Below are 7,512 nucleotides of genomic sequence, written 5' to 3'. Positions count from 1 at the left end.
ATATATATATATATATATATATATATATATATATATATATATCTCACATTTGTTCATCCATTGATGGACACTTAGGTGGTTTCCAAGTCTTAACTATTGTAAATAATGCCATAATGACCTGTTATTTTTTAAAACTTCCATGATCTCGGGGCGCCTGGGTGGCGCAGTCGGTTAAGCGTCCGACTTCAGCCAGGTCACGATCTCGCGGTCCGTGAGTTCGAGCCCCGCGTCAGGTTCTGGGCTGATGGCTCAGAGCCTGGAGCCTGTTTCCAATTCTGTGTCTCCCTCTCTCTCTGCCCCTCCCCCGTTCATGCTCTGTCTCTCTCTGTCCCAAAAATAAATAAACGTTTAAAAACTTCCATGATCTCAGCACAAGAAAATATCCTTTGCTCACCTTGTATGTTCCCAGCACTAGATAAAGATTCAGCTGTTTCTCTAAAATGCCTAGATTCCTTTTAGTAAAGAGCTGACTTCGAGGCCAACATCTGGGCATTAGGCTCACTGCCAATAGGATGCTATTGTTTCTGGTAATTTCAGTTGATAAAACTAAAAGAGTTAGATTTTTTTTTTTTAAGGAAAAGATTTTTTTTGAAGTAAACTCTACCCCCAAAGTGAGGGTCTAACTCACCTGCCCCATGATCCCAAGATCAGGAGTCACATGCTCTACCAACTAAGCCAGCCAGGTACCCCTAAAAGAGTTATATTTTAAATGCCTATGAGGTTTTTGGATATTTTTTTGTAGCCACTTACATTTGGATCTCTAGAGCCCTCCAAAAAGCCATATCATTCAATAAGAAAAGCAAATAAAAGTAGCCCCTAATTCATCCCTACAACATAATCAGAAGAGAGACTCAGATGTTATTAATCCATTGAAATGTGTTGAGATTTTCCCAGTATGTCATGATATTTTATAAATGTTCTGTCTATACTTGAAAATAATATTGTTAGGATGTGGTGTTCTACATGTGTATATTAGCTCTATCTTATTAAGTAGTACTTATTAACTTGATTGTTTATAATATCAATTACTGAGAAAGGTGGTTTTTAAATCTCTCACTTTAATTGTAGATTCATCAATTTCCATATTTCTGATTATTTTTATACACATATATCCCTATGGTGTATTATTAGATACAAGAATATGTTTGAAAACATATTTTGCCATGCAGTGATCCTTTGTACCTCAGCAATGCTTTTTCCCTCGAAATCTATTTTTTCTAATACTAATTGAGCTAAAAAAGCTTTCTTTGGCTTAGTATTCACTTGGAAATCTTTGTGTCTTCTTTTCCTTTCAATCTTTCTTTACCTTTTCATATCAAATACGCATCTCCTAATTTATACACAAATTTAATTCTATCTTGTTTGCTTTCGGTTCCCCCAAAGAGTATTGTTGTGTTTTCTAAGTGAATGATTGCTTATATTTGCCACGTATTTTATAAATATCATACTTTTTGTCCTTCCGGAATCTCAGACCTTCTGCCTGAAGCATGTCCTTTAGAATGCCCTTTCATGAGACCTTATTACAGCAAATTTTTCCCATTTTTGCTTGTCTAAAAATGTCTACAGTACATCTTCATTCTTAAATACCAACTTCACTACATACGGATTATGTGTGATGGCTATTGTAGTTTCAGCATTGCCTGTGACCTACTAAATGCCCTTCAGAGGGTCACTTTCCTCTCTGGGGCCCAGTTTTACTGTGTTTCATCTTCTTCACAAGAAGATGACAGTAATGTTGGTCATTACTGTCATACTGAAGCCTGGCATGAAAAAAAAAATGCAACCAAGTAAATGAGGATCTAATTGGTTTTATTAAGCAATTAATGAATCAAGCAATCCCATCTAGCAAATAGAAGGGAGCTCTGAGGAGTTGTACAAAATGGAAGGCTTTTATAGGAAAGAATGTAGGGCAAGGAAGTTATTAGCAAAAGAAAAGAAAGGATTGTTGTAGGCTATCCCTTTCTGTGGGGAGTGGGGGAGAACTAGGGGTCTTATCATGCAGATTACCTCATCTTCCTTTGTGTTGGTGGTGTGTGTGTGTTTATGTGGAGGGGTGGGGGTGGTTTAGGGATGGAGAGGGCCTTGTGACAGATGACCTCATTGGTGCTGACAAAAAAATTCCTGACTGACTAGTTAAGACTGCATTTCTGTGGCAGGCTGAAACTGCCATTATGTTAGTATGATAGTAATGGTGGCCATTCCAAAATAACCATTGAGCAATGGCCATTTCCAATAAGCAGAGAGTTGAGGAGGGGCTAGGAAAGAAGAGAAAGGAAAGGAGAGGGTGGGAGAATGGTTATGTTGACTCTGAATAGTGGAAGGCTGTGAGAAACTTCCCCCAAGGTGCTCTTCTGGAAATGCTTCAAGAGGCGCCTCCTCTGAACCTACCAGCCCTGTTTCTTCTTCTACCCAACCTCCAAATTCTTATGCTTGAATCAGTCAGTGCCTGTGAAGTTCCCACCCAAGTAATTTAGGAAATTATGGGGAAAAGCCACTAGACACTTTTCATTCTGAGGAGGTAATTGAATTCCATTCCAGTAGACCCAGATTCACCCCAGTTACATGGATCCACTTAGGATAAGGCCAATCAAGACCCAGGTTCAACCCAAGTGCAAACGAATCCTCGGTTCTGATCACTCACACCATCACTCAGACTAAGCCAAAGGTCAGACTCAATCCTAAATTCAACTTCCAACCCCACTCTACCCTGGGTCTACTCAGATTTAGCCTTAAGCTAACCACAACCTAACTGTACCACCAATAGCCCCAACATAGCCCATTACCCTGCCTAATTCCCACACGTAGGTTCATCTGGCCTTAAATTTCATCCTCTATCCAGACCATCCAAATCATTAACTTCCCTACTACAACTGTCCACCTAAGAGTAGTCCTGAACCCTCTTCCCAATATCTCCCCCACTGTTCACCCCAATCCATCTGTCCATGTCCAGAGCAGTCCCTCAGAGATCCCCAACTTGGACAACTTGGACCAAGTCTCTCCCCAACTTGGACTCAGTCTCTTTACCCTAGCCCTTCATCTAAGTGCATATTGTATCAGTCTTGTATCAGTCAGAGCCCTATCACTTGTTTTTACAGAAGGAATTTAATACTTAAACATACCATGACTGTTAATATTAACTAATTTAATATTAACTTTAATATAAAGAATCACGAACGAGGCATTTAAGAACTGAAAAAATTAGGACACAAAGTTGTCACAGAGATAGGAACTTCAGGAATCAGCCACTATGGCTGGGGCAACAAGAAAAGAGATGGAAAGTATTAAAACTTAGGAACTTGGAGGAAGGGGCCCATCGAGCTGAAACCCAGACTTCTGAGCAAAGAGCTCTGCTCAGCGAGAGAGAGCTGCTTTCTCCGTGAGGCACAATGAAGCTGGCTCTGTAAATACTCGAATATTGCAGATTGGACCCAGCTACGGCTAAGGAAATGCACTGCCGATGCCAGAGTGAAGAAAGAGCAAGGCTGGGCAGTGCTGGTGGCGAGGACGGGAAACCCTTAGGAAGCAAACGGGATGTGGGCGCTTTCCTCCCCGAGCCTCGCAGTGTCCCTCTAGCACCCCCTATTGGCAGAGCCTAATGAAGCGACTGCAAAGAAAGACTGCGTTGCGCAGGGCGCTGGCGTCAGCGTTACAAAAAGGGCCACGGTCGGTTGGATTTGGAGCTGAGACAACAGGTAACAGCATAATAAGTGGCCCACGTATCAGTGCCAGCCTGGACTTAAGACCCCTGCCTGAGCCTCCTACCATTCGAGCACTGCAGCCCCAGTCTCTTAAATCTACCTTGGCAGAAAAGGGCCGGAAAGAGATATTGACAAGAAATGAACATGGGGGCAAATTTACCAAGATGCCTGAAACCAGTGTCAAAGAGAAACCCACAGACCCCAAAATGGAATCTCTTCTGCTAAGCCACGTCACCAAACCAGGGCTCAATACCTAACCTAATGGCAGTTTCAGCCTCCCCCAGAAATGCAGTCTTAACTAGTCAGTCTGGAATTTTTTTTGTCAGCACCAATGAAGTCATCTGTCACAGGGCCCTCTCCATCCCTAACCCGCCACCCCTACCCCATTCAAAGTTTTATCTGCATGATAAAACCCCTTGTTCTCCCCCACTCCCCACAAAAAGGGATATAGCCTACAAAGGTCCTCTCTTTTCTTTTGCTAATAACTTCCTTGCCCTACACTCTTCCCTATAAAAACCTGTTTTGTACAACTCCTCAGAGCTCCCTTCTATTTGCTAGATGGGATGTCATAAATTGCTTAATAAAACCAATTAGATCCTCAGATTTACTTGGCTGGGTTTTGTTTTTTCATGCCAGGCTACAGTTGTTGGCTATCCTCATGTAAGTTCGGTATCCTAAAACAAGGCCAGGACCACAGCACCCCTGAGAGTCCTCCATTATCTGAGTTCTGTGGACCAGAGATCAGGATACGAAGCTCCGTGGCTGCAGGGTTCCAGAAGTGGGTGGCTAGTTCATGAAGGATGGAAAACTGTTTTTGCGGCAGGGCTGAGCTCTGACAATGTTAGCCAAAGCAGGGTGGTTTTTAGTCAGCCATGTAGACAGGGAGCGAACTTGCCTGAAGTTGACCTAGCGGGCTGACAACATTTAACACATGTCCCAGCCAGACACAGAGTGAGTTAGTGGATACTGGCCAGCACCCATAACAAAAGTGGGCCTTCCCTCCTAGTAAGACAAACGGGCAAATTCCAACCCCTGGCCCTTGTGTGCAAGACACATTGGGTTTGTTTTTTTAAGAAAAGGAAACTTTAAGATAATTAACTATCCGTGTCCTCTTGGCTCCCATGGGCACGAAGAAGGCGGAGAGGTGGGAATAAAAACAGAGGGAACAAAGGAAGCAAGGGAAAGAGGAAACTGAGAAGGTCAATCAGTATTTATCAAGCAACTAGTTTGTGTCAGGCTCTGTTCTAAACAACAATTGGTGCAATAGTTACAGATAGAGATAAGGAAATGGAAGTTCCAACCCGGTTGTTAACTTTCCCAAGGACATCAGTGGCTGAGAACCGGGAGGAGAACGCAGAATTATCTGAAGTCTTAAACAAAGTCCATTTTCCTTTTCTTTTTTTTTAATTTTTTTTTTTTAACGTTTATTTATTTTTGAGACAGAGAGAGACAGAGCATGAACGGGGGAGGGTCAGAGAGAGAGGGAGACACAGAATCGGAAACAGGCTCCAGGCTCTGAGCCATCAGCCCAGAGCCCGACGCGGGGCTCAAACTCACGGACCGCGAGATCATGACCTGAGCTGAAGTCGGACGCTTAACCGACTGAGCCACCCAGGCGCCCCAACAAAGTCCATTTTCTTCACAGACACTGGGTGGCATGGAAGCCAGTAGAAGAGATATTTATCAAATGATATTGTTGAATCAATATTTTCTTAACAGCCACTATTAATTTAAACATAGCCAGTTTTGGGTTTAGATGAGAAACCTGGGGGGTTGTTTTCCTCATTTGTTTCATCTCATGAGAGGAGTTGGAAGATCCAGTGATCCCCTGGGGCATTTTATCTGTAAGGGAAGATAAAATATGACAAGTATAATAAATAGGGCAACCAATTGGAATCACAGACCTCAAGGAAGTTACAGCTAATTTCTTGGGGCATAATGATAAAGCCTGGGTGGTTTACAAAACTGCTTTGTTAGGATTAATCTTCATCAGAATGGTTTTATCAAATTGGATCTTGTCTCCTTCCCTAGCAGACTGCATGGGAGGAGGGAACATTTTCTTCTTATCTTGTTGAAATTTATTTCACCAACAGTGAGTAAGAGTTAGAGTTTGAGGACAGGTGCTGGAATCTCAATGAGTAATAAGAGGGAGAAGGAGAAGCCAGTTCAAAACTTCCAGACAGACGAAGAGAGTTTTTAACAAATAAGATATGGAGCTTGTAATGTTTTACACATAAAATTCTCCTCTTTATTTCCATTAAGTGACACTTCAGATTTGAGGTTTCAGAAGATGCCTTAGCCCCTTTTTCCAGGAGATCTTTTTCTAGAATGCACTACCCCTTTTTTTTCTTTTTTCTTTTTTCTTGTCTTTGTTTGTTTGTTTGTTTGTTTGTTTGTTTCTTCCTAGTAAATTCTACCCCAAACATGGGGCTGGAACTCACAACCCTAAGATCAAGAGTCGCATGCTGTCCTGACTGAGCTAGCCAGGCACCTCTAGAATGCACCACCCTTTAATATTGTCCACATGAGAACATTTCCTGTGTGTGAGTTAGGGCTGCAAATTATGCAACATTCCATAATTATCACTGCTAAATATAAATGGTTTCTTCCCGCACCATTATTATACTGTACTTAAAAAAATGTTTAAATTAAATTTAATTATTTTAATAGGCTCTTTGCCCAATGTGGGGCTTGAATTCACAACCCCTAGATCAAGAGTCATGTGCTCAATGGACTGAGACAGCCAGGGGCCCTTATATGTACATTTTAAAGTCAAGAAAACACAAGCTGAAGGATTTTTTTAATTCCTTTTTTTTTTCATATCCAAATACTCAGAAACCTTCTTTAAAAAAATGTTTATTTATTTTTGAGAGACACAGAGAGACAGAATGTGAGCGGGTGAGGGGCAGAGAGAGAGGGAGACACAGAATCTGAAGCAGGTTCCAGGCTCAAAGCTGTCAGCACAGAGCCCCACGTGGGGCTCGAACCCACAAACCGTGAGATCATGACCTGAGCTGAAGTCAGACACTTAACCAACTGAGCCATCCAGACGCCCCAGAAACCTTCTATATATATACTTTTCTTTTACCAGACCTCCTCCCTCAGGGCCCCTTCACACTTCTTTCTCCTTAACTTTCCCTTTTATTCACTCAGACCTTTCTGAAACTTCTTAATTGTCCCTTAATCAGATGATAACGTCACTTTTATATATGAATTTTTACAAGAGATCAGTTAATGTCAAGCCTGCATCCTCCTTCCAAGTCGCCCATTTTAGTTAAGGATTTATCAACTGGGACTTCAAAGCCAGCCACCTTTCATCTGCAAGACTGATAGTTCCTCAGTCCAGCCAACAAACTATTATTTAATAAATCATTGCATGCATTTGAAAAGAACATAGAGTCTAATCTTTGAGAATCAATTTCTGTTCTCAGGCTCCTTCCAGTTCTTGGACAGCATAGGTCTTTTTTTTTTTTTTTTTAAGTTTATTATTTTTGAGGCGGGATACAGAGAGAGGGGAACAGAGGATCCCAAGCGTGCTCCCCACTGACAGCAGAAAGCCCAGGGCAGAGCTCCAACTCATACAGCGAGATCGTGACTTAGGCTGAATTTGGATGCTAACAGACTGAGCCTCCCAGGTGTCCCAGGACAGCAGAGGTCCTGACTACCCACAGTTTTTTCAGCGTGTCCGTTAGACTTATACCTGGTCAACATCCAGAGGTGTCCAGAAAGGCCTCCAACTATAGAATATCTCTCACTGTGGTGCCCCAGCTAGAATCCCCATCAGGACTTTACTCCCCTGGTTGCCAGGAGAGCT

The sequence above is a fragment of the Herpailurus yagouaroundi genome, unplaced genomic scaffold (genome assembly GCF_014898765.1).
Source record: "Herpailurus yagouaroundi ecotype Mexico unplaced genomic scaffold, PumYag 196, whole genome shotgun sequence".
Taxonomy (NCBI): domain Eukaryota; kingdom Metazoa; phylum Chordata; class Mammalia; order Carnivora; family Felidae; genus Herpailurus; species Herpailurus yagouaroundi.
Note: the sequence above shows the minus strand (reverse complement) of the source record.